General features: G+C 44.8%; 21 non-coding genes across 21 annotated transcripts; all 21 read right to left on the bottom strand.

Moving 5' to 3' along the window:
• Window positions 1–2,451: 2,451 nt before the first annotated feature.
• On the bottom strand, window positions 2,452–2,523 carry trnae-cuc (transfer RNA glutamic acid (anticodon CUC)). Its single transcript has one exon. It is a non-coding gene; the product is annotated as a tRNA-Glu (tRNA).
• A 915-nt stretch (window positions 2,524–3,438) lies between these two features.
• trnaf-gaa (transfer RNA phenylalanine (anticodon GAA)) lies at window positions 3,439–3,511 on the bottom strand. The gene has a single exon. It is a non-coding gene; the product is annotated as a tRNA-Phe (tRNA).
• Window positions 3,512–4,714: 1,203 nt separating this feature from the next.
• Window positions 4,715–4,786, bottom strand: trnae-cuc (transfer RNA glutamic acid (anticodon CUC)). Its single transcript has one exon. It is a non-coding gene; the product is annotated as a tRNA-Glu (tRNA).
• Window positions 4,787–5,702: 916 nt separating this feature from the next.
• trnaf-gaa (transfer RNA phenylalanine (anticodon GAA)) lies at window positions 5,703–5,775 on the bottom strand. The gene has a single exon. It is a non-coding gene; the product is annotated as a tRNA-Phe (tRNA).
• Window positions 5,776–6,978: 1,203 nt separating this feature from the next.
• On the bottom strand, window positions 6,979–7,050 carry trnae-cuc (transfer RNA glutamic acid (anticodon CUC)). The gene has a single exon. It is a non-coding gene; the product is annotated as a tRNA-Glu (tRNA).
• Window positions 7,051–7,966: 916 nt separating this feature from the next.
• On the bottom strand, window positions 7,967–8,039 carry trnaf-gaa (transfer RNA phenylalanine (anticodon GAA)). Its single transcript has one exon. It is a non-coding gene; the product is annotated as a tRNA-Phe (tRNA).
• A 1,203-nt stretch (window positions 8,040–9,242) lies between these two features.
• trnae-cuc (transfer RNA glutamic acid (anticodon CUC)) lies at window positions 9,243–9,314 on the bottom strand. Its single transcript has one exon. It is a non-coding gene; the product is annotated as a tRNA-Glu (tRNA).
• Window positions 9,315–10,230: 916 nt separating this feature from the next.
• Window positions 10,231–10,303, bottom strand: trnaf-gaa (transfer RNA phenylalanine (anticodon GAA)). The gene has a single exon. It is a non-coding gene; the product is annotated as a tRNA-Phe (tRNA).
• Window positions 10,304–11,506: 1,203 nt separating this feature from the next.
• On the bottom strand, window positions 11,507–11,578 carry trnae-cuc (transfer RNA glutamic acid (anticodon CUC)). Its single transcript has one exon. It is a non-coding gene; the product is annotated as a tRNA-Glu (tRNA).
• Window positions 11,579–12,494: 916 nt separating this feature from the next.
• On the bottom strand, window positions 12,495–12,567 carry trnaf-gaa (transfer RNA phenylalanine (anticodon GAA)). Its single transcript has one exon. It is a non-coding gene; the product is annotated as a tRNA-Phe (tRNA).
• Window positions 12,568–13,770: 1,203 nt separating this feature from the next.
• On the bottom strand, window positions 13,771–13,842 carry trnae-cuc (transfer RNA glutamic acid (anticodon CUC)). Its single transcript has one exon. It is a non-coding gene; the product is annotated as a tRNA-Glu (tRNA).
• Window positions 13,843–14,759: 917 nt separating this feature from the next.
• Window positions 14,760–14,832, bottom strand: trnaf-gaa (transfer RNA phenylalanine (anticodon GAA)). The gene has a single exon. It is a non-coding gene; the product is annotated as a tRNA-Phe (tRNA).
• A 1,203-nt stretch (window positions 14,833–16,035) lies between these two features.
• Window positions 16,036–16,107, bottom strand: trnae-cuc (transfer RNA glutamic acid (anticodon CUC)). Its single transcript has one exon. It is a non-coding gene; the product is annotated as a tRNA-Glu (tRNA).
• A 917-nt stretch (window positions 16,108–17,024) lies between these two features.
• On the bottom strand, window positions 17,025–17,097 carry trnaf-gaa (transfer RNA phenylalanine (anticodon GAA)). The gene has a single exon. It is a non-coding gene; the product is annotated as a tRNA-Phe (tRNA).
• Window positions 17,098–18,300: 1,203 nt separating this feature from the next.
• trnae-cuc (transfer RNA glutamic acid (anticodon CUC)) lies at window positions 18,301–18,372 on the bottom strand. The gene has a single exon. It is a non-coding gene; the product is annotated as a tRNA-Glu (tRNA).
• Window positions 18,373–19,288: 916 nt separating this feature from the next.
• trnaf-gaa (transfer RNA phenylalanine (anticodon GAA)) lies at window positions 19,289–19,361 on the bottom strand. Its single transcript has one exon. It is a non-coding gene; the product is annotated as a tRNA-Phe (tRNA).
• Window positions 19,362–20,564: 1,203 nt separating this feature from the next.
• On the bottom strand, window positions 20,565–20,636 carry trnae-cuc (transfer RNA glutamic acid (anticodon CUC)). Its single transcript has one exon. It is a non-coding gene; the product is annotated as a tRNA-Glu (tRNA).
• A 916-nt stretch (window positions 20,637–21,552) lies between these two features.
• On the bottom strand, window positions 21,553–21,625 carry trnaf-gaa (transfer RNA phenylalanine (anticodon GAA)). Its single transcript has one exon. It is a non-coding gene; the product is annotated as a tRNA-Phe (tRNA).
• A 1,203-nt stretch (window positions 21,626–22,828) lies between these two features.
• Window positions 22,829–22,900, bottom strand: trnae-cuc (transfer RNA glutamic acid (anticodon CUC)). Its single transcript has one exon. It is a non-coding gene; the product is annotated as a tRNA-Glu (tRNA).
• A 916-nt stretch (window positions 22,901–23,816) lies between these two features.
• Window positions 23,817–23,889, bottom strand: trnaf-gaa (transfer RNA phenylalanine (anticodon GAA)). Its single transcript has one exon. It is a non-coding gene; the product is annotated as a tRNA-Phe (tRNA).
• Window positions 23,890–25,092: 1,203 nt separating this feature from the next.
• Window positions 25,093–25,164, bottom strand: trnae-cuc (transfer RNA glutamic acid (anticodon CUC)). Its single transcript has one exon. It is a non-coding gene; the product is annotated as a tRNA-Glu (tRNA).
• Window positions 25,165–25,443: the final 279 nt, after the last annotated feature.

Genomic DNA, 25,443 nt, shown 5'->3' with positions numbered 1-25,443 from the left:
TCAAAATACTGAATATTTTCACAGTAGCAATGCATTGATTGATGATAAGCTCGAGTGATGTGGAGCAAATAGGTAACTGGAAGACTAAAGATAGCCATGATTGGCAAAATTTAAGTTGTCCATCAGCAATTGTAGTTCCACTTGTTGAGCGAGATCTGGTCATTTAGTGCAGACTTTAAAACAGAAGTGTCTGTTGTATCACGAAACGCTGCTGATGGTTGGGGCAACAACAGCGAGGTGAGCTGCAAGCTTGTTCAGGAACAGCATTGCATTTCGAAGCACCGCAAAGACAATGTTCCCTGACCGGGAATCGAACCGGGGCCGCGGCGGTGAGAGCGCAGAATCGGAACCACTAGACCACCAGGGAAGCTGCTGTAAATGTCTGTACCAGCAAACAGACCAACCCAGTCTTTCCTCCTTGCTGTTTCGAAATTCTCATCACAATTGCGCCAGGGAAAACTGTTCGCAGCAAATGGCAGTTTTTGTGGAGAACACCAAAGACATGTCGGTGCAATCACAGCGTTAAGTGCGGCTAGGCATCCACTGAAATCCATTTCATTCTCTCCTTTTTCCGGGAATTTTCACTCTCGGTACCGTGTGAACATTTCATTTGGTGTTTTTGTCCTGAACTGCAGCCTTTTGCCCATCAAGTGCGACAGAACCGTTCTGTCTGTCTGTTCTGCTTATAACCATTGACAGGAGCAGGTCTCCAGTTCATCGGTTATCAGCAAAGCAAGAAACACGTATAAACAGAAAGTTGTGCTCTGCACACCGTCGGCAAAGAAGCAATGGCTGTTATGAAAAATTGGGATGGCCCATACTGGGATCGGGCGCGCGCTCTTGGCTTTATTAATACCACGCCCTAAACGACCGATTTAACCGGCAACAAAATGCCCTCGGGCTGCATGAAAGCCCAGCCTGAGGGGATTTTGTATCCGGCACACACTGGCTGATAGAGTTACTGCATAAGAATTGAAGACATCGCATCGCTTAAACATTATTCACTCTTCATATACAAAACTGGACAGAGTATAAATAGAAAGTAACAGAAAAAAAGCTCTGAATCTGAAAAAAAAATCATGTCGAAAATTAATATCACGCAACCGCTGAAAAGCCCATCCCTCAAGCACTGTCTCGATATTAAACCAGCTTCTCTCCTCAAAATGAAGGAAACGCAAAATCACCAGATATTGAACCAGCGACTTTTAGATCTTCAGTCTAACGCTCGCCCAACTGAGGTAATTCGGCCCGACACTAAACGAAGCAAAATTTTCTCACACCTTTTTGAAAGAAAACTTAAACCCCGGAAGTAATTGCCCCGCACACTCAGTCCTCATTTCGGGGCAATGGCTCCCAAACACATCTCGGAGCTCCGGATGTGTTCATGTAATGTATAATGATATTGAAAATCTTAATGCTCATGTTAATTTATCACTGCCCACGATCCAGGCACACTCTGATTCCGGTATTGTGCACGTTGCTAAGTTGAAAATGTGCATTTTTACGCACTGGCAATGAATTGACTGATAGCCGGGCTGTGATCAGCTCGGTTTGTTCGGGTGATGCCGCGCAAGAACGTACATGGAAGAATAATGATCATTGTGATTGTTCTCACACTGTACTTAAATGTTGGCAAACCGTACAGTGTCAATCAGCAATTGGAGTTCCATATGTTCATTTAATGTTCTGCTCAAGTGTTCATAAAGACACAAAGATTTCACACCAGGCTAGATCTCACAGTGTTGAAGACACAGTGAAATATACTGGAGAGTTTATAACCGTTTCAGAACATAACATGTCAGTAAAATTCCCCGTTCTGTTCTCGGCACCGATGGGTTGTGAAAGGGAGACGGGCCGAAGTCCTATTGAGCCGCACTGACCCCGAGCCAAGGTGAAATTAAAGCAGGTTCAGTCTTTAGCAGTGATATGATGAAGAGATATAAGAGTCGCGAATCAAGGAGAGATTTAACGTCAGTGATGGTGAATCTCGGTTCGATCAAAAACTCCAGGAATTCTCAGCCGGGAAATTCAGATCTTGCAAATCGCCTGTGAACGCTAAACATTGACACGCAGTGAGCCAATGTGCAATATAGAAGGGGCCCAGGCCAAATGAATGCTCAAGGATAAGTTTTCAGTGCCCATGGTCCAGGCATTCCCTGATTCCAGTCTTGCACACTTTGCAAAGTTTAAAATGCTGAATATTTCCACAGTGGCAATGCTTTGATTGATGATAAGCTCGAGTGATGTGGCGCAAATAGGTACCTGGAAGATGAAAGAAAGCCATGATTGGCAAAATTTACGTTGTCTTTCAGCAATTGTAGTTCCACTTGTTGAGCGATAACTTGTCACTTAGTGCAGACTTTAAAACAGAAGTGTCTGTTGTCTCACGACGCGCTGCTGATGATTGGGGCAACAACAGCGAGGTGAGCTGCAAGCACCGCAAATACAATGTTCCCTGACCGGGAATCGAACCCGGGCCGCGGCGGTGAGAGCGCCGAATCCTAACCACTAGACCACCAGGGAAGCTGCTGCAAACGTCTGTGCCAGCAAGCAGACCAACCCAGTCTTTCCTCCTTGCTGTTTCGAAATTCTCATCACATTCGCGCCAGGGAAAACTGTTCGCAGCAAATGGCAGTTTTTGTGGAGATCACCAAAGACATGTCCGCGCAATCACAGCGTTAAGTGCGGCTAGGCATCCACTGAAATCCATTTCATTCTCTCCTTTTCCCGGGAATTTTCACTCTCGGTGCCGTGTGAACATTTCATTTGGTGTTTTTGTCCTGAACTGCAGCCTTTTGCCCATCAAGGGCGACAGAACCGTTCTGTCTGTCTGTTCTGCTTTTAAACATTGACGGGAACAGGTCGCCAGTTCATCGGTTCTCAGCAAAGCAAGAAACACGTGAATAACAGAAAGTTGTGCTCTGCACACCGTCGGCAAAGAAGCAATGGCTGTTTTTCCAAATAATTCCCATCCCTTGGGATTCCGTGTGGATTTGTTTCGTTATGAAGGTTTGATTGTAAAAGTTACTAAAAACCGAATAAAAATTATGAAAAATTGGGATGGCCCATACGGGGCTCGGGCCCGCGCTCTTGTCTTTATTAATACCACGCCCCAAGCGACCGATTTAACCGGCAACAAAATGCCCTAGGGCTGCGTGAAAGCCCAGCCTGAGATGATTTTGTATCCGGCACACACTGGGTGATAGAGTTACTGCAGAAGAATTGAACACATCGCATCGCTTAAACATTGTTCACTCTTCATATACAAAACTGGGCAGAGTAAAATAGAAAGTAACAGAAAAAGAGCGCTGAATCTAAAAAAATTCATGTCGAAAATTAGTATCACGCAAACGCTGAACAGCCCATCCCTCAAGCACTGTCTCGATATCAAACCGGCGACTACCCTTAAAATGAAGGAAATGCAAAATCACCTGATATTGCAGAAACCCAGGATTGAACCAGGGATCTTTAGATCTTCAGTCTAACGTTCTCCCAACTGAGCTACTTCGGCCCGAGAGAAATCGAAGCAAAATTTTCTCACACCTTTTTGAAATAAAACTTAAACCCCGGAACGAATTGCCCCGCACACTCAGTCCTCATTTCGGGGCAATGGCTCCCAAACACATCTCGGAGCTCCGGATGTGTTCATGTAATGTATAATGATATTGAAAATCTTAATGCTCATGTTAATTTATCACTGCCCACGATCCAGGCACTCTCTGATTCCGGTATTGTGCACATTGCTAAGTTGAAAATGTGCATTTTTCCGCACTGGCAATGAATTGACTGATAGCCGGGCTGTGACCAGCTCGGTTTGTTAGGGTGATGCCGCGCAAGAACGTACATGGAAGAATAATGATCATTGTGATTGTTCTCACACTGTACTTAAATGTTGGCAAACCGTACAGTGTCAATCAGCAATTGTAGTTCCATATGTTCATTTAATGTTCTGCTGAATTGTTCATAAAGACACAAAGATTGCACACCAGGCTAGATCTCACAGTGTTGAAGACACAGTGAAATATACTGGAGAGTTTATAACTGTTTCAGAACATAACATGTCAGTAAAATTCCCCGTTCTGTTCTCGGCACCGATGGGTTGTGAAAGGGAGACGGGCCGAAGTCCTATTGAGCGGCACTGACCCCGAGCCAAGGTGAAATTAAAGCAGGTTCAGTCTTTAGCAGTGATATGATGAAGAGATATAAGAGTCGCGAATCAAGGAGAGATTTAACGTCAGTGATGGTGAATCTCGGTTCGATCAAAAACTCCAGGAATTCTCTGCCGGGAAATTCAGATCTTGCAAATCGCCTGTGAACGCTAAACATTGACACGCAGTGAGCCAATGTGCAATATAGAAGGGGCACAGGCCAAATGAATGCTCAAGGATAAGTTATCAGTGCCCATGGTCCAGGCATTCCCTGATTCCAGTCTTGCACACTTTGCAAAGTTTAAAATGCTGAATATTTCCACAGTGGCAATGCTTTGATTGATGATAAGCTCGAGTGATGTGGCGCAAATAGGTACCTGGAAGATGAAAGAAAGCCATGATTGGCAAAATTTACGTTGTCTTTCAGCAATTGTCGTTCCACTTGTTGAGCGAGATCTTGTCATTTAGTGCAGACTTTAAAACAGAAGTGTCTGTTGTCTCACGACGCGCTGCTGATGATTGGGGCAACAACAGCGAGGTGAGCTGCAAGCACCGCAAATACAATGTTCCCTGACCGGGAATCGAACCCGGGCCGCGGCGGTGAGAGCGCCGAATCCTAACCACTAGACCACCAGGGAAGCTGCTGCAAACGTCTGTACCAGCAAACAGACCAACCCAGTCTTTCCTCCTTGCTGTTTCGAAATTCTCATCACATTCGCGTCAGGGAAAACTGTTCGCAGCAAATGGCAGTTTTTGTGGAGAACACCAAAGACATTTCCGCGCAATCACAGCGTTAAGTGCGGCTAGGCATCCACTGAAATCCATTTCATTCTCTCCTTTTCCCGGGAATTTTCACTCTCGGTACCGTGTGAACATTTCATTTGGTGTTTTTGTCCTGAACTGCAGCCTTTTACCCATCAAGGGCGACAGAACCGTTCTGTCTGTCTGTTCTGCTTTTAAACATTGACGGGAACAGGTCTCCAGTGCATCGGTTCTCAGCAAAGCAAGAAACACGTTATAAACAGAAAGTTGTGCTCTGCACACCTTCGGCAAAGAAGCATTGGCTGTTATTCCAAATAATTCCCATCCCTTGGGATTCCGTGTGGATTTGTTTCGTTATGAAGGTTTGATTGTAAAAGTTACTAAAAACCGAATAAAAGTTATGAAAAATTGGGATGGCCCATACGGGGATCGGGCCCGCGCTCTTGGCTTTATTAATACCACGCCCTAAGCGACCGATTTAACCGGCAACAAAATTCCCTCGGGCAGCGTGAAAGCCCAGACTGAGATGATTTTGTATCCGGCACACACTGGGTGATAGAGTTACTGCATAAGAATTGAACACATCGCATCGCTTAAACATTGTTCACTCTTCATATACAAAACTGGGCAGAGTATAAATAGAAAGTAACAGAAAAAGAGCGCTGAATCTAAAAAAATTCATGTCGAAAATTAGTATCACGCAAACGCTGAACAGCTCATCCCTCAAGCACTGTCTCGATATCAAACCGGCGACTACCCTTAAAATGAAGGAAATGCAAAATCACCAGATATTGCAGAAACCCAGAATTGAACCAGGGATCTTTAGATCTTCCGTCTAACGCTCTCCCAACTGAGCTATTTCGGCCCGAGAGAAAACGAAGCAAAATTTTCTCACACCTTTTTGAAATAAAACTTAAACCCCGGAAGGAATTGCCCCGCACACTCAGTCCTCATTTCGGGGCAATGGCTCCCAAACACATCTCGGAGCTCCGGATGTGTTCATGTAATGTATAATGATATTGAAAATCTTAATGCTCATGTTAATTTATCACTGCCCACGATCCAGGCACTCTCTGATTCCGGTATTGTGCACATTGCTAAGTTGAAAATGTGCATTTTTCCGCACTGGCAATGAATTGACTGATAGCCGGGCTGTGACCAGCTCGGTTTGTTAGGGTGATGCCGCGCAAGAACGTACATGGAAGAATAATGATCATTGTGATTGTTCTCACACTGTACTTAAATGTTGGCAAACCGTACAGTGTCAATCAGCAATTGTAGTTCCATATGTTCATTTAATGTTCTGCTGAATTGTTCATAAAGACACAAAGATTGCACACCAGGCTAGATCTCACAGTGTTGAAGACACAGTGAAATATACTGGAGAGTTTATAACTGTTTCAGAACATAACATGTCAGTAAAATTCCCCGTTCTGTTCTCGGCACCGATGGGTTGTGAAAGGGAGACGGGCCGAAGTCCTATTGAGCCGCACTGACCCCGAGCCAAGGTGAAATTAAAGCAGGTTCAGTCCTTAGCAGTGATATGATGAAGAGAGATAAGAGTCGCGAATCAAGGAGAGATTTAACGTCAGTGATGGTGAATCTCGGTTCGATCAAAAACTCCAGGAATTCTCTGCCGGGAAATTCAGATCTTGCAAATCGCCTGTGAACGCTAAACATTGACACGCAGTGAGCCAATGTGCAATATAGAAGGGGCACAGGCCAAATGAATGCTCAAGGATAAGTTATCAGTGCCCATGGTCCAGGCATTCCCTGATTCCAGTCTTGCACACTTTGCAAAGTTTAAAATGCTGAATATTTCCACAGTGGCAATGCTTTGATTGATGATAAGCTCGAGTGATGTGGCGCAAATAGGTACCTGGAAGATGAAAGAAAGCCATGATTGGCAAAATTTACGTTGTCTTTCAGCAATTGTCGTTCCACTTGTTGAGCGAGATCTTGTCATTTAGTGCAGACTTTAAAACAGAAGTGTCTGTTGTCTCACGACGCGCTGCTGATGATTGGGGCAACAACAGCGAGGTGAGCTGCAAGCACCGCAAATACAATGTTCCCTGACCGGGAATCGAACCCGGGCCGCGGCGGTGAGAGCGCCGAATCCTAACCACTAGACCACCAGGGAAGCTGCTGCAAACGTCTGTGCCAGCACACAGACCAACCCAGTCTTTCCTCCTTGCTGTTTCGAAATTCTCATCACATTCGCGTCAGGGAAAACTGTTCGCAGCAAATGGCAGTTTTTGTGGAGAACACCAAAGACATTTCCGCGCAATCACAGCGTTAAGTGCGGCTAGGCATCCACTGAAATCCATTTCATTCTCTCCTTTTCCCGGGAATTTTCACTCTCGGTACCGTGTGAACATTTCATTTGGTGTTTTTGTCCTGAACTGCAGCCTTTTACCCATCAAGGGCGACAGAACCGTTCTGTCTGTCTGTTCTGCTTTTAAACATTGACGGGAACAGGTCTCCAGTTCATCGGTTCTCAGCAAAGCAAGAAACACGTTATAAACAGAAAGTTGTGCTCTGCACACCTTCGGCAAAGAAGCATTGGCTGTTATTCCAAATAATTCCCATCCCTTGGGATTCCGTGTGGATTTGTTTCGTTATGAAGGTTTGATTGTAAAAGTTACTAAAAACCGAATAAAAGTTATGAAAAATTGGGATGGCCCATACGGGGATCGGGCCCGCGCTCTTGGCTTTATTAATACCACGCCCTAAGCGACCGATTTAACCGGCAACAAAATTCCCTCGGGCAGCGTGAAAGCCCAGACTGAGATGATTTTGTATCCGGCACACACTGGGTGATAGAGTTACTGCATAAGAATTGAACACATCGCATCGCTTAAACATTGTTCACTCTTCATATACAAAACTGGGCAGAGTATAAATAGAAAGTAACAGAAAAAGAGCGCTGAATCTAAAAAAATTCATGTCGAAAATTAGTATCACGCAAACGCTGAACAGCTCATCCCTCAAGCACTGTCTCGATATCAAACCGGCGACTACCCTTAAAATGAAGGAAATGCAAAATCACCAGATATTGCAGAAACCCAGGATTGAACCAGGGATCTTTAGATCTTCCGTCTAACGCTCTCCCAACTGAGCTATTTCGGCCCGAGAGAAAACGAAGCAAAATTTTCTCACACCTTTTTGAAATAAAACTTAAACCCCGGAAGGAATTGCCCCGCACACTCAGTCCTCATTTCGGGGCAATGGCTCCCAAACACATCTCGGAGCTCCGGATGTGTTCATGTAATGTATAATGATATTGAAAATCTTAATGCTCATGTTAATTTATCACTGCCCACGATCCAGGCACACTCTGATTCCGGTATTGTGCACATTGCTAAGTTGAAAATGTGCATTTTTCCGCACTGGCAATGAATTGACTGATAGCCGGGCTGTGACCAGCTCGGTTTGTTAGGGTGATGCCGCGCAAGAACGTACATGGAAGAATAATGATCATTGTGATTGTTCTCACACTGTACTTAAATGTTGGCAAACCGTACAGTGTCAATCAGCAATTGTAGTTCCATATGTTCATTTAATGTTCTGCTGAATTGTTCATAAAGACACAAAGATTGCACACCAGGCTAGATCTCACAGTGTTGAAGACACAGTGAAATATACTGGAGAGTTTATAACTGTTTCAGAACATAACATGTCAGTAAAATTCCCCGTTCTGTTCTCGGCACCGATGGGTTGTGAAAGGGAGACGGGCCGAAGTCCTATTGAGCCGCACTGACCCCGAGCCAAGGTGAAATTAAAGCAGGTTCAGTCCTTAGCAGTGATATGATGAAGAGAGATAAGAGTCGCGAATCAAGGAGAGATTTAACGTCAGTGATGGTGAATCTCGGTTCGATCAAAAACTCCAGGAATTCTCTGCCGGGAAATTCAGATCTTGCAAATCGCCTGTGAACGCTAAACATTGACACGCAGTGAGCCAATGTGCAATATAGAAGGGGCACAGGCCAAATGAATGCTCAAGGATAAGTGATCAGTGCCCATGGTCCAGGCATTCCCTGATTCCAGTCTTGCACACTTTGCAAAGTTTAAAATGCTGAATATTTCCACAGTGGCAATGCTTTGATTGATGATAAGCTCGAGTGATGTGGCGCAAATAGGTACCTGGAAGATGAAAGAAAGCCATGATTGGCAAAATTTACGTTGTCTTTCAGCAATTGTCGTTCCACTTGTTGAGCGAGATCTTGTCATTTAGTGCAGACTTTAAAACAGAAGTGTCTGTTGTCTCACGACGCGCTGCTGATGATTGGGGAAACAACAGCGAGGTGAGCTGCAAGCACCGCAAATACAATGTTCCCTGACCGGGAATCGAACCCGGGCCGCGGCGGTGAGAGCGCCGAATCCTAACCACTAGACCACCAGGGAAGCTGCTGCAAACGTCTGTGCCAGCAAACAGACCAACCCAGTCTTTCCTCCTTGCTGTTTCGAAATTCTCATCACATTCGCGTCAGGGAAAACTGTTCGCAGCAAATGGCAGTTTTTGTGGAGAACACCAAAGACATTTCCGCGCAATCACAGCGTTAAGTGCGGCTAGGCATCCACTGAAATCCATTTCATTCTCTCCTTTTCCCGGGAATTTTCACTCTCGGTACCGTGTGAACATTTCATTTGGTGTTTTTGTCCTGAACTGCAGCCTTTTACCCATCAAGGGCGACAGAACCGTTCTGTCTGTCTGTTCTGCTTTTAAACATTGACGGGAACAGGTCTCCAGTGCATCGGTTCTCAGCAAAGCAAGAAACACGTTATAAACAGAAAGTTGTGCTCTGCACACCTTCGGCAAAGAAGCATTGGCTGTTATTCCAAATAATTCCCATCCCTTGGGATTCCGTGTGGATTTGTTTCGTTATGAAGGTTTGATTGTAAAAGTTACTAAAAACCGAATAAAAGTTATGAAAAATTGGGATGGCCCATACGGGGATCGGGCCCGCGCTCTTGGCTTTATTAATACCACGCCCTAAGCGACCGATTTAACCGGCAACAAAATTCCCTCGGGCAGCGTGAAAGCCCAGACTGAGATGATTTTGTATCCGGCACACACTGGGTGATAGAGTTACTGCATAAGAATTGAACACATCGCATCGCTTAAACATTGTTCACTCTTCATATACAAAACTGGGCAGAGTATAAATAGAAAGTAACAGAAAAAGAGCGCTGAATCTAAAAAAATTCATGTCGAAAATTAGTATCACGCAAACGCTGAACAGCTCATCCCTCAAGCACTGTCTCGATATCAAACCGGCGACTACCCTTAAAATGAAGGAAATGCAAAATCACCAGATATTGCAGAAACCCAGGATTGAACCAGGGATCTTTAGATCTTCCGTCTAACGCTCTCCCAACTGAGCTATTTCGGCCCGAGAGAAAACGAAGCAAAATTTTCTCACACCTTTTTGAAATAAAACTTAAACCCCGGAAGGAATTGCCCCGCACACTCAGTCCTCATTTCGGGGCAATGGCTCCCAAACACATCTCGGAGCTCCGGATGTGTTCATGTAATGTATAATGATATTGAAAATCTTAATGCTCATGTTAATTTATCACTGCCCACGATCCAGGCACTCTCTGATTCCGGTATTGTGCACATTGCTAAGTTGAAAATGTGCATTTTTCCGCACTGGCAATGAATTGACTGATAGCCGGGCTGTGACCAGCTCGGTTTGTTAGGGTGATGCCGCGCAAGAACGTACATGGAAGAATAATGATCATTGTGATTGTTCTCACACTGTACTTAAATGTTGGCAAACCGTACAGTGTCAATCAGCAATTGTAGTTCCATATGTTCATTTAATGTTCTGCTGAATTGTTCATAAAGACACAAAGATTGCACACCAGGCTAGATCTCACAGTGTTGAAGACACAGTGAAATATACTGGAGAGTTTATAACTGTTTCAGAACATAACATGTCAGTAAAATTCCCCGTTCTGTTCTCGGCACCGATGGGTTGTGAAAGGGAGACGGGCCGAAGTCCTATTGAGCCGCACTGACCCCGAGCCAAGGTGAAATTAAAGCAGGTTCAGTCCTTAGCAGTGATATGATGAAGAGAGATAAGAGTCGCGAATCAAGGAGAGATTTAACGTCAGTGATGGTGAATCTCGGTTCGATCAAAAACTCCAGGAATTCTCTGCCGGGAAATTCAGATCTTGCAAATCGCCTGTGAACGCTAAACATTGACACGCAGTGAGCCAATGTGCAATATAGAAGGGGCACAGGCCAAATGAATGCTCAAGGATAAGTGATCAGTGCCCATGGTCCAGGCATTCCCTGATTCCAGTCTTGCACACTTTGCAAAGTTTAAAATGCTGAATATTTCCACAGTGGCAATGCTTTGATTGATGATAAGCTCGAGTGATGTGGCGCAAATAGGTACCTGGAAGATGAAAGAAAGCCATGATTGGCAAAATTTACGTTGTCTTTCAGCAATTGTCGTTCCACTTGTTGAGCGAGATCTTGTCATTTAGTGCAGACTTTAAAACAGAAGTGTCTGTTGTCTCACGACGCGCTGCTGATGATTGGGGAAACAACAGCGAGGTGAGCTGCAAGCACCGCAAATACAATGTTCCCTGACCGGGAATCGAACCCGGGCCGCGGCGGTGAGAGCGCCGAATCCTAACCACTAGACCACCAGGGAAGCTGCTGCAAACGTCTGTGCCAGCAAACAGACCAACCCAGTCTTTCCTCCTTGCTGTTTCGAAATTCTCATCACATTCGCGTCAGGGAAAACTGTTCGCAGCAAATGGCAGTTTTTGTGGAGAACACCAAAGACATTTCCGCGCAATCACAGCGTTAAGTGCGGCTAGGCATCCACTGAAATCCATTTCATTCTCTCCTTTTCCCGGGAATTTTCACTCTCGGTACCGTGTGAACATTTCATTTGGTGTTTTTGTCCTGAACTGCAGCCTTTTACCCATCAAGGGCGACAGAACCGTTCTGTCTGTCTGTTCTGCTTTTAAACATTGACGGGAACAGGTCTCCAGTGCATCGGTTCTCAGCAAAGCAAGAAACACGTTATAAACAGAAAGTTGTGCTCTGCACACCTTCGGCAAAGAAGCATTGGCTGTTATTCCAAATAATTCCCATCCCTTGGGATTCCGTGTGGATTTGTTTCGTTATGAAGGTTTGATTGTAAAAGTTACTAAAAACCGAATAAAAGTTATGAAAAATTGGGATGGCCCATACGGGGATCGGGCCCGCGCTCTTGGCTTTATTAATACCACGCCCTAAGCGACCGATTTAACCGGCAACAAAATTCCCTCGGGCAGCGTGAAAGCCCAGACTGAGATGATTTTGTATCCGGCACACACTGGGTGATAGAGTTACTGCATAAGAATTGAACACATCGCATCGCTTAAACATTGTTCACTCTTCATATACAAAACTGGGCAGAGTATAAATAGAAAGTAACAGAAAAAGAGCGCTGAATCTAAAAAAATTCATGTCGAAAATTAGTATCACGCAAACGCTGAACAGCTCATCCCTCAAGCACTGTCTCGATATCAAACCGGCGACTACCCTTAAAATGAAGGAAATGCAAAATCACCAGATATTGCAGAAACCCAGGATTGAACCAGGGATCTTTAGATCTTCCGTCTAACGCTCTCCCAACTGAGCTATTTCGGCCCGAGAGAAAACGAAGCAAAATTTTCTCACACCTTTTTGAAATAAAACTTAAACCCCGGAAGGAATTGCCCCGCACACTCAGTCCTCATTTCGGGGCAATGGCTCCCAAACACATCTCGGAGCTCCGGATGTGTTCATGTAATGTATAATGATATTGAAAATCTTAATGCTCATGTTAATTTATCACTGCCCACGATCCAGGCACTCTCTGATTCCGGTATTGTGCACATTGCTAAGTTGAAAATGTGCATTTTTCCGCACTGGCAATGAATTGACTGATAGCCGGGCTGTGACCAGCTCGGTTTGTTAGGGTGATGCCGCGCAAGAACGTACATGGAAGAATAATGATCATTGTGATTGTTCTCACACTGTACTTAAATGTTGGCAAACCGTACAGTGTCAATCAGCAATTGTAGTTCCATATGTTCATTTAATGTTCTGCTGAATTGTTCATAAAGACACAAAGATTGCACACCAGGCTAGATCTCACAGTGTTGAAGACACAGTGAAATATACTGGAGAGTTTATAACTGTTTCAGAACATAACATGTCAGTAAAATTCCCCGTTCTGTTCTCGGCACCGATGGGTTGTGAAAGGGAGACGGGCCGAAGTCCTATTGAGCCGCACTGACCCCGAGCCAAGGTGAAATTAAAGCAGGTTCAGTCCTTAGCAGTGATATGATGAAGAGAGATAAGAGTCGCGAATCAAGGAGAGATTTAACGTCAGTGATGGTGAATCTCGGTTCGATCAAAAACTCCAGGAATTCTCTGCCGGGAAATTCAGATCTTGCAAATCGCCTGTGAACGCTAAACATTGACACGCAGTGAGCCAATGTGCAATATAGAAGGGGCCCAGGCCAAATGAATGCTCAAGGATAAGTGATCAATGCCCATGGTCTAGGCATTCCCTGATTCCAGTCTTGCACACTTTGCAAAGTTTAAAATGCTGAATATTTCCACAGTGGCAATGCTTTGATTGATGATAAGCTCGAGTGATGTGGCGCAAATAGGTACCTGGAAGATGAAAGAAAGCCATGATTGGCAAAATTTACGTTGTCTTTCAGCAATTGTCGTTCCACTTGTTGAGCGAGATCTTGTCATTTAGTGCAGACTTTAAAACAGAAGTGTCTGTTGTCTCACGACGCGCTGCTGATGATTGGGGAAACAACAGCGAGGTGAGCTGCAAGCACCGCAAATACAATGTTCCCTGACCGGGAATCGAACCCGGGCCGCGGCGGTGAGAGCGCCGAATCCTAACCACTAGACCACCAGGGAAGCTGCTGCAAACGTCTGTGCCAGCAATACAGACCAACCCAGTCTTTCCTCCTTGCTGTTTCGAAATTCTCATCACATTCGCGTCAGGGAAAACTGTTCGCAGCAAATGGCAGTTTTTGTGGAGAACACCAAAGACATGTCCGCGCAATCACAGCGTTAAGTGCGGCTAGGCATCCACTGAAATCCATTTCATTCTCTCCTTTTCCCGGGAATTTTCACTCTCGGTACCGTGTGAACATTTCATTTGGTGTTTTTGTCCTGAACTGCAGCCTTTTACCCATCAAGGGCGACAGAACCGTTCTGTCTGTCTGTTCTGCTTTTAAACATTGACGGGAACAGGTCTCCAGTGCATCGGTTCTCAGCAAAGCAAGAAACACGTTATAAACAGAAAGTTGTGCTCTGCACACCTTCGGCAAAGAAGCATTGGCTGTTATTCCAAATAATTCCCATCCCTTGGGATTCCGTGTGGATTTGTTTCGTTATGAAGGTTTGATTGTAAAAGTTACTAAAAACCGAATAAAAGTTATGAAAAATTGGGATGGCCCATACGGGGATCGGGCCCGCGCTCTTGGCTTTATTAATACCACGCCCCAAGCGACCGATTTAACCGGCAACAAAATTCCCTCGGGCAGCGTGAAAGCCCAGACTGAGATGATTTTGTATCCGGCACACACTGGGTGATAGAGTTACTGCATAAGAATTGAAGACATCGCATCGCTTAAACATTGTTCACTCTTCATATACAAAACTGGGCAGAGTATAAATAGAAAGTAACAGAAAAAGAGCGCTGAATCTAAAAAAATTCATGTAGAAAATTAGTATCACGCAAACGCTGAACAGCCCATCCCTCAAGCACTGTCTCGATATCAAACCGGCGACTCCCCTTAAAATGAAGGAAATGCAAAATCACCAGGTATTGCAGAAACCCAGGATTGAACCAGGGATTTTTAGATCTTCAGTCTAACGCTCTCCCAACTGAGCTACTTCGGCCCGAGAGAAAACGAAGCAAAATTTTCTCACACCTTTTTGAAATAAAACTTAAACCCCGGAAGGAATTGCCCCGCACACTCAGTCCTCATTTCGGGGCAATGGCTCCCAAACACATCTCGGAGCTCCGGATGTGTTCATGTAATGTATAATGATATTGAAAATCTTAATGCTCATGTTAATTTATCACTGCCCACGATCCAGGCACTCTCTGATTCCGGTATTGTGCACATTGCTAAGTTGAAAATGTGCATTTTTCCGCACTGGCAATGAATTGACTGATAGCCGGGCTGTGACCAGCTCGGTTTGTTAGGGTGATGCCGCGCAAGAACGTACATGGAAGAATAATGATCATTGTGATTGTTCTCACACTGTACTTAAATGTTGGCAAACCGTACAGTGTCAATCAGCAATTGTAGTTCCATATGTTCATTTAATGTTCTGCTGAATTGTTCATAAAGACACAAAGATTGCACACCAGGCTAGATCTCACAGTGTTGAAGACACAGTGAAATATACTGGAGAGTTTATAACTGTTTCAGAACATAACATGTCAGTAAAATTCCCCGTTCTGTTCTCGGCACCGATGGGTTGTGAAAGGGAGACGGGCCGAAGTCCTATTGAGCCGCACTGACCCCGAGCCAAGGTGAAATTAAAGCAGGTTCAGTCCTTAGCAGTGATATGATGAAGAGAGATAAGAGTCGCGAATCAAGGAGAGATTTAACGTCAGTGATGGTGAATCTCGGTTCGATCAAAAACTCCAGGAATTCTCTGCCGGGAAATTCAGATCTTGCAAATCGCCTGTGAACGCTAAACATTGACACGCAGTGAGCCAATGTGCAATATAGAAGGGGCCCAGGCCAAATGAATGCTCAAGGATAAGTGATCAATGCCCATGGTCTAGGCATTCCCTGATTCCAGTCTTGCACACTTTGCAAAGTTTAAAATGCTGAATATTTCCACAGTGGCAATGCTTTGATTGATGATAAGCTCGAGTGATGTGGCGCAAATAGGTACCTGGAAGATGAAAGAAAGCCATGATTGGCAAAATTTACGTTGTCTTTCAGCAATTGTCGTTCCACTTGTTGAGCGAGATCTTGTCATTTAGTGCAGACTTTAAAACAGAAGTGTCTGTTGTCTCACGACGCGCTGCTGATGATCGGGGAAACAACAGCGAGGTGAGCTGCAAGCACCGCAAATACAATGTTCCCTGACCGGGAATCGAACCCGGGCCGCGGCGGTGAGAGCGCCGAATCCTAACCACTAGACCACCAGGGAAGCTGCTGCAAACGTCTGTGCCAGCAATACAGACCAACCCAGTCTTTCCTCCTTGCTGTTTCGAAATTCTCATCACATTCGCGTCAGGGAAAACTGTTCGCAGCAAATGGCAGTTTTTGTGGAGAACACCAAAGACATGTCCGCGCAATCACAGCGTTAAGTGCGGCTAGGCATCCACTGAAATCCATTTCATTCTCTCCTTTTCCCGGGAATTTTCACTCTCGGTACCGTGTGAACATTTCATTTGGTGTTTTTGTCCTGAACTGCAGCCTTTTACCCATCAAGGGCGACAGAACCGTTCTGTCTGTCTGTTCTGCTTTTAAACATTGACGGGAACAGGTCTCCAGTGCATCGGTTCTCAGCAAAGCAAGAAACACGTTATAAACAGAAAGTTGTGCTCTGCACACCTTCGGCAAAGAAGCATTGGCTGTTATTCCAAATAATTCCCATCCCTTGGGATTCCGTGTGGATTTGTTTCGTTATGAAGGTTTGATTGTAAAAGTTACTAAAAACCGAATAAAAGTTATGAAAAATTGGGATGGCCCATACGGGGATCGGGCCCGCGCTCTTGGCTTTATTAATACCACGCCCCAAGCGACCGATTTAACCGGCAACAAAATTCCCTCGGGCAGCGTGAAAGCCCAGACTGAGATGATTTTGTATCCGGCACACACTGGGTGATAGAGTTACTGCATAAGAATTGAAGACATCGCATCGCTTAAACATTGTTCACTCTTCATATACAAAACTGGGCAGAGTATAAATAGAAAGTAACAGAAAAAGAGCGCTGAATCTAAAAAAATTCATGTAGAAAATTAGTATCACGCAAACGCTGAACAGCCCATCCCTCAAGCACTGTCTCGATATCAAACCGGCGACTCCCCTTAAAATGAAGGAAATGCAAAATCACCAGGTATTGCAGAAACCCAGGATTGAACCAGGGATTTTTAGATCTTCAGTCTAACGCTCTCCCAACTGAGCTACTTCGGCCCGAGAGAAAACGAAGCAAAATTTTCTCACACCTTTTTGAAATAAAACTTAAACCCCGGAAGGAATTGCCCCGCACACTCAGTCCTCATTTCGGGGCAATGGCTCCCAAACACATCTCGGAGCTCCGGATGTGTTCATGTAATGTATAATGATATTGAAAATCTTAATGCTCATGTTAATTTATCACTGCCCACGATCCAGGCACTCTCTGATTCCGGTATTGTGCACATTGCTAAGTTGAAAATGTGCATTTTTCCGCACTGGCAATGAATTGACTGATAGCCGGGCTGTGACCAGCTCGGTTTGTTAGGGTGATGCCGCGCAAGAACGTACATGGAAGAATAATGATCATTGTGATTGTTCTCACACTGTACTTAAATGTTGGCAAACCGTACAGTGTCAATCAGCAATTGTAGTTCCATATGTTCATTTAATGTTCTGCTGAATTGTTCATAAAGACACAAAGATTGCACACCAGGCTAGATCTCACAGTGTTGAAGACACAGTGAAATATACTGGAGAGTTTATAACTGTTTCAGAACATAACATGTCAGTAAAATTCCCCGTTCTGTTCTCGGCACCGATGGGTTGTGAAAGGGAGACGGGCCGAAGTCCTATTGAGCCGCACTGACCCCGAGCCAAGGTGAAATTAAAGCAGGTTCAGTCCTTAGCAGTGATATGATGAAGAGAGATAAGAGTCGCGAATCAAGGAGAGATTTAACGTCAGTGATGGTGAATCTCGGTTCGATCAAAAACTCCAGGAATTCTCTGCCGGGAAATTCAGATCTTGCAAATCGCCTGTGAACGCTAAACATTGACACGCAGTGAGCCAATGTGCAATATAGAAGGGGCCCAGGCCAAATGAATGCTCAAGGATAAGTGATCAATGCCCATGGTCTAGGCATTCCCTGATTCCAGTCTTGCACACTTTGCAAAGTTTAAAATGCTGAATATTTCCACAGTGGCAATGCTTTGATTGATGATAAGCTCGAGTGATGTGGCGCAAATAGGTACCTGGAAGATGAAAGAAAGCCATGATTGGCAAAATTTACGTTGTCTTTCAGCAATTGTCGTTCCACTTGTTGAGCGAGATCTTGTCATTTAGTGCAGACTTTAAAACAGAAGTGTCTGTTGTCTGACGACGCGCTGCTGATGATTGGGGCAACAACAGCGAGGTGAGCTGCAAGCACCGCAAATACAATGTTCCCTGACCGGGAATCGAACCCGGGACACCGCGGTGAGAGCGCCGAATCCTAACCACTAGACCACCGGGGAAGCTGCTGCAAACGTCTGTGCCAGCAAACAGACCAACCCAGTCTTTCCTCCTTGCTATTTCGAAATTCTCATCACATTCGCGTCAGGGAAAACTGTTCGCAGCAAATGGCAGTTTTTGTGGAGAACACCAAAGACATGTCCGCGCAATCATAGCGTTAAGTGCGGCTAGGCATCCACTGAAATCCATTTCATTCTCTCCTTTTCCCGGGAATTTTCACTCTCGGTACCGTGTGAACATTTCATTTGGTGTTTTTGTCCTGAACTGCAGCCTTTTACCCATCAAGGGCGACAGAACCGTTCTGTCTGTCTGTTCTGCTTTTAAACATTGACGGGAACAGGTCTCCAGTGCATCGGTTCTCAGCAAAGCAAGAAACACGTTCTAAACAGAAAGTTGTGCTCTGCACACCTTCGGCAAAGAAGCATTGGCTGTTATTCCAAATAATTCCCATCCCTTGGGATTCCGTGTGGATTTGTTTCGTTATGAAGGTTTGATTGTAAAAGTTACTAAAAACCGAATAAAAGTTATGAAAAATTGGGATGGCCCATACGGGGATCGGGCCCGCGCTCTTGGCTTTATTAATACCACGCCCCAAGCGACCGATTTAACCGGCAACAAAATTCCCTCGGGCAGCGTGAAAGCCCAGACTGAGATGATTTTGTATCCGGCACACACTGGGTGATAGAGTTACTGCATAAGAATTGAAGACATCGCATCGCTTAAACATTGTTCACTCTTCATATACAAAACTGGGCAGAGTATAAATAGAAAGTAACAGAAAAAGAGCGCTGAATCTAAAAAAATTCATGTCGAAAATTAGTATCACGCAAACGCTGAACAGCCCATCCCTCAAGCACTGTCTCGATATCAAACCGGCGACTACCCTTAAAATGAAGGAAATGCAAAATCACCAGATATTGCAGAAACCCAGGATTGAACCAGGGATCTTTAGATCTTCAGTCTAACGCTCTCCCAACTGAGCTACTTCGGCCCGAGAGAAAACGAAGCAAAATTTTCTCACACCTTTTTGAAATAAAACTTAAACCCCGGAAGGAATTGCCCCGCACACTCAGTCCTCATTTCGGGGCAATGGCTCCCAAACACATCTCGGAGCTCCGGATGTGTTCATGTAATGTATAATGATATTGAAAATCTTAATGCTCATGTTAATTTATCACTGCCCACGATCCAGGCACTCTCTGATTCCGGTATTGTGCACATTGCTAAGTTGAAAATGTGCATTTTTACGCACTGGCAATGAATTGACTGATAGCCGGGCTGTGACCAGCTCGCTTTGTTAGGGTGATGCCGCGCAAGAACGTACATGGAAGAATAATGATCATTGTGATTGTTCTCACACTGTACTTAAATGTTGGCAAACCGTACAGTGTCAATCAGCAATTGTAGTTCCATATGTTCATTTAATGTTCTGCTGAATTGTTCATAAAGACACAAAGATTGCACACCAGGCTAGATCTCACAGTGTTGAAGACACAGTGAAATATACTGGAGAGTTTATAACTGTTTCAGAACATAACATGTCAGTAAAATTCCCCGTTCTGTTCTCGGCACCGATGGGTTGTGAAAGGGAGACGGGCCGAAGTCCTATTGAGCCGCACTGACCCCGAGCCAAGGTGAAATTAAAGCAGGTTCAGTCCTTAGCAGTGATATGATGAAGAGAGATAAGAGTCGCGAATCAAGGAGAGATTTAACGTCAGTGATGGTGAATCTCGGTTCGATCAAAAACTCCAGGAATTCTCTGCCGGGAAATTCAGATCTTGCAAATCGCCTGTGAACGCTAAACATTGACACGCAGTGAGCCAATGTGCAATATAGAAGGGGCACAGGCCAAATGAATGCTCAAGGATAAGTTATCAGTGCCCATGGTCCAGGCATTCCCTGATTCCAGTCTTGCACACTTTGCAAAGTTTAAAATGCTGAATATTTCCACAGTGGCAATGCTTTGATTGATGATAAGCTCGAGTGATGTGGCGCAAATAGGTACCTGGAAGATGAAAGAAAGCCATGATTGGCAAAATTTACGTTGTCTTTCAGCAATTGTCGTTCCACTTGTTGAGCGAGATCTTGTCATTTAGTGCAGACTTTAAAACAGAAGTGTCTGTTGTCTCACGACGCGCTGCTGATGATTGGGGCAACAACAGCGAGGTGAGCTGCAAGCACCGCAAATACAATGTTCCCTGACCGGGAATCGAACCCGGGCCGCGGCGGTGAGAGCGCCGAATCCTAACCACTAGACCACCAGGGAAGCTGCTGCAAACGTCTGTGCCAGCACACAGACCAACCCAGTCTTTCCTCCTTGCTGTTTCGAAATTCTCATCACATTCGCGTCAGGGAAAACTGTTCGCAGCAAATGGCAGTTTTTGTGGAGAACACCAAAGACATTTCCGCGCAATCACAGCGTTAAGTGCGGCTAGGCATCCACTGAAATCCATTTCATTCTCTCCTTTTCCCGGGAATTTTCACTCTCGGTACCGTGTGAACATTTCATTTGGTGTTTTTGTCCTGAACTGCAGCCTTTTACCCATCAAGGGCGACAGAACCGTTCTGTCTGTCTGTTCTGCTTTTAAACATTGACGGGAACAGGTCTCCAGTTCATCGGTTCTCAGCAAAGCAAGAAACACGTTATAAACAGAAAGTTGTGCTCTGCACACCTTCGGCAAAGAAGCATTGGCTGTTATTCCAAATAATTCCCATCCCTTGGGATTCCGTGTGGATTTGTTTCGTTATGAAGGTTTGATTGTAAAAGTTACTAAAAACCGAATAAAAGTTATGAAAAATTGGGATGGCCCATACGGGGATCGGGCCCGCGCTCTTGGCTTTATTAATACCACGCCCTAAGCGACCGATTTAACCGGCAACAAAATTCCCTCGGGCAGCGTGAAAGCCCAGACTGAGATGATTTTGTATCCGGCACACACTGGGTGATAGAGTTACTGCATAAGAATTGAACACATCGCATCGCTTAAACATTGTTCACTCTTCATATACAAAACTGGGCAGAGTATAAATAGAAAGTAACAGAAAAAGAGCGCTGAATCTAAAAAAATTCATGTCGAAAATTAGTATCACGCAAACGCTGAACAGCTCATCCCTCAAGCACTGTCTCGATATCAAACCGGCGACTACCCTTAAAATGAAGGAAATGCAAAATCACCAGATATTGCAGAAACCCAGGATTGAACCAGGGATCTTTAGATCTTCCGTCTAACGCTCTCCCAACTGAGCTATTTCGGCCCGAGAGAAAACGAAGCAAAATTTTCTCACACCTTTTTGAAATAAAACTTAAACCCCGGAAGGAATTGCCCCGCACACTCAGTCCTCATTTCGGGGCAATGGCTCCCAAACACATCTCGGAGCTCCGGATGTGTTCATGTAATGTATAATGATATTGAAAATCTTAATGCTCATGTTAATTTATCACTGCCCACGATCCAGGCACACTCTGATTCCGGTATTGTGCACATTGCTAAGTTGAAAATGTGCATTTTTCCGCACTGGCAATGAATTGACTGATAGCCGGGCTGTGACCAGCTCGGTTTGTTAGGGTGATGCCGCGCAAGAACGTACATGGAAGAATAATGATCATTGTGATTGTTCTCACACTGTACTTAAATGTTGGCAAACCGTACAGTGTCAATCAGCAATTGTAGTTCCATATGTTCATTTAATGTTCTGCTGAATTGTTCATAAAGACACAAAGATTGCACACCAGGCTAGATCTCACAGTGTTGAAGACACAGTGAAATATACTGGAGAGTTTATAACTGTTTCAGAACATAACATGTCAGTAAAATTCCCCGTTCTGTTCTCGGCACCGATGGGTTGTGAAAGGGAGACGGGCCGAAGTCCTATTGAGCCGCACTGACCCCGAGCCAAGGTGAAATTAAAGCAGGTTCAGTCCTTAGCAGTGATATGATGAAGAGAGATAAGAGTCGCGAATCAAGGAGAGATTTAACGTCAGTGATGGTGAATCTCGGTTCGATCAAAAACTCCAGGAATTCTCTGCCGGGAAATTCAGATCTTGCAAATCGCCTGTGAACGCTAAACATTGACACGCAGTGAGCCAATGTGCAATATAGAAGGGGCACAGGCCAAATGAATGCTCAAGGATAAGTGATCAGTGCCCATGGTCCAGGCATTCCCTGATTCCAGTCTTGCACACTTTGCAAAGTTTAAAATGCTGAATATTTCCACAGTGGCAATGCTTTGATTGATGATAAGCTCGAGTGATGTGGCGCAAATAGGTACCTGGAAGATGAAAGAAAGCCATGATTGGCAAAATTTACGTTGTCTTTCAGCAATTGTCGTTCCACTTGTTGAGCGAGATCTTGTCATTTAGTGCAGACTTTAAAACAGAAGTGTCTGTTGTCTCACGACGCGCTGCTGATGATTGGGGAAACAACAGCGAGGTGAGCTGCAAGCACCGCAAATACAATGTTCCCTGACCGGGAATCGAACCCGGGCCGCGGCGGTGAGAGCGCCGAATCCTAACCACTAGACCACCAGGGAAGCTGCTGCAAACGTCTGTGCCAGCAAACAGACCAACCCAGTCTTTCCTCCTTGCTGTTTCGAAATTCTCATCACATTCGCGTCAGGGAAAACTGTTCGCAGCAAATGGCAGTTTTTGTGGAGAACACCAAAGACATTTCCGCGCAATCACAGCGTTAAGTGCGGCTAGGCATCCACTGAAATCCATTTCATTCTCTCCTTTTCCCGGGAATTTTCACTCTCGGTACCGTGTGAACATTTCATTTGGTGTTTTTGTCCTGAACTGCAGCCTTTTACCCATCAAGGGCGACAGAACCGTTCTGTCTGTCTGTTCTGCTTTTAAACATTGACGGGAACAGGTCTCCAGTGCATCGGTTCTCAGCAAAGCAAGAAACACGTTATAAACAGAAAGTTGTGCTCTGCACACCTTCGGCAAAGAAGCATTGGCTGTTATTCCAAATAATTCCCATCCCTTGGGATTCCGTGTGGATTTGTTTCGTTATGAAGGTTTGATTGTAAAAGTTACTAAAAACCGAATAAAAGTTATGAAAAATTGGGATGGCCCATACGGGGATCGGGCCCGCGCTCTTGGCTTTATTAATACCACGCCCTAAGCGACCGATTTAACCGGCAACAAAATTCCCTCGGGCAGCGTGAAAGCCCAGACTGAGATGATTTTGTATCCGGCACACACTGGGTGATAGAGTTACTGCATAAGAATTGAACACATCGCATCGCTTAAACATTGTTCACTCTTCATATACAAAACTGGGCAGAGTATAAATAGAAAGTAACAGAAAAAGAGCGCTGAATCTAAAAAAATTCATGTCGAAAATTAGTATCACGCAAACGCTGAACAGCTCATCCCTCAAGCACTGTCTCGATATCAAACCGGCGACTACCCTTAAAATGAAGGAAATGCAAAATCACCAGATATTGCAGAAACCCAGGATTGAACCAGGGATCTTTAGATCTTCCGTCTAACGCTCTCCCAACTGAGCTATTTCGGCCCGAGAGAAAACGAAGCAAAATTTTCTCACACCTTTTTGAAATAAAACTTAAACCCCGGAAGGAATTGCCCCGCACACTCAGTCCTCATTTCGGGGCAATGGCTCCCAAACACATCTCGGAGCTCCGGATGTGTTCATGTAATGTATAATGATATTGAAAATCTTAATGCTCATGTTAATTTATCACTGCCCACGATCCAGGCACTCTCTGATTCCGGTATTGTGCACATTGCTAAGTTGAAAATGTGCATTTTTCCGCACTGGCAATGAATTGACTGATAGCCGGGCTGTGACCAGCTCGGTTTGTTAGGGTGATGCCGCGCAAGAACGTACATGGAAGAATAATGATCATTGTGATTGTTCTCACACTGTACTTAAATGTTGGCAAACCGTACAGTGTCAATCAGCAATTGTAGTTCCATATGTTCATTTAATGTTCTGCTGAATTGTTCATAAAGACACAAAGATTGCACACCAGGCTAGATCTCACAGTGTTGAAGACACAGTGAAATATACTGGAGAGTTTATAACTGTTTCAGAACATAACATGTCAGTAAAATTCCCCGTTCTGTTCTCGGCACCGATGGGTTGTGAAAGGGAGACGGGCCGAAGTCCTATTGAGCCGCACTGACCCCGAGCCAAGGTGAAATTAAAGCAGGTTCAGTCCTTAGCAGTGATATGATGAAGAGAGATAAGAGTCGCGAATCAAGGAGAGATTTAACGTCAGTGATGGTGAATCTCGGTTCGATCAAAAACTCCAGGAATTCTCTGCCGGGAAATTCAGATCTTGCAAATCGCCTGTGAACGCTAAACATTGACACGCAGTGAGCCAATGTGCAATATAGAAGGGGCACAGGCCAAATGAATGCTCAAGGATAAGTGATCAGTGCCCATGGTCCAGGCATTCCCTGATTCCAGTCTTGCACACTTTGCAAAGTTTAAAATGCTGAATATTTCCACAGTGGCAATGCTTTGATTGATGATAAGCTCGAGTGATGTGGCGCAAATAGGTACCTGGAAGATGAAAGAAAGCCATGATTGGCAAAATTTACGTTGTCTTTCAGCAATTGTCGTTCCACTTGTTGAGCGAGATCTTGTCATTTAGTGCAGACTTTAAAACAGAAGTGTCTGTTGTCTCACGACGCGCTGCTGATGATTGGGGAAACAACAGCGAGGTGAGCTGCAAGCACCGCAAATACAATGTTCCCTGACCGGGAATCGAACCCGGGCCGCGGCGGTGAGAGCGCCGAATCCTAACCACTAGACCACCAGGGAAGCTGCTGCAAACGTCTGTGCCAGCAAACAGACCAACCCAGTCTTTCCTCCTTGCTGTTTCGAAATTCTCATCACATTCGCGTCAGGGAAAACTGTTCGCAGCAAATGGCAGTTTTTGTGGAGAACACCAAAGACATTTCCGCGCAATCACAGCGTTAAGTGCGGCTAGGCATCCACTGAAATCCATTTCATTCTCTCCTTTTCCCGGGAATTTTCACTCTCGGTACCGTGTGAACATTTCATTTGGTGTTTTTGTCCTGAACTGCAGCCTTTTACCCA

The sequence above is a fragment of the Pristiophorus japonicus genome, unplaced genomic scaffold (assembly GCF_044704955.1).
Source record: "Pristiophorus japonicus isolate sPriJap1 unplaced genomic scaffold, sPriJap1.hap1 HAP1_SCAFFOLD_787, whole genome shotgun sequence".
NCBI lineage: Eukaryota > Metazoa > Chordata > Chondrichthyes > Pristiophoridae > Pristiophorus > Pristiophorus japonicus.
Note: the sequence above shows the minus strand (reverse complement) of the source record. Positions and strands in the feature narration are given on the sequence as shown.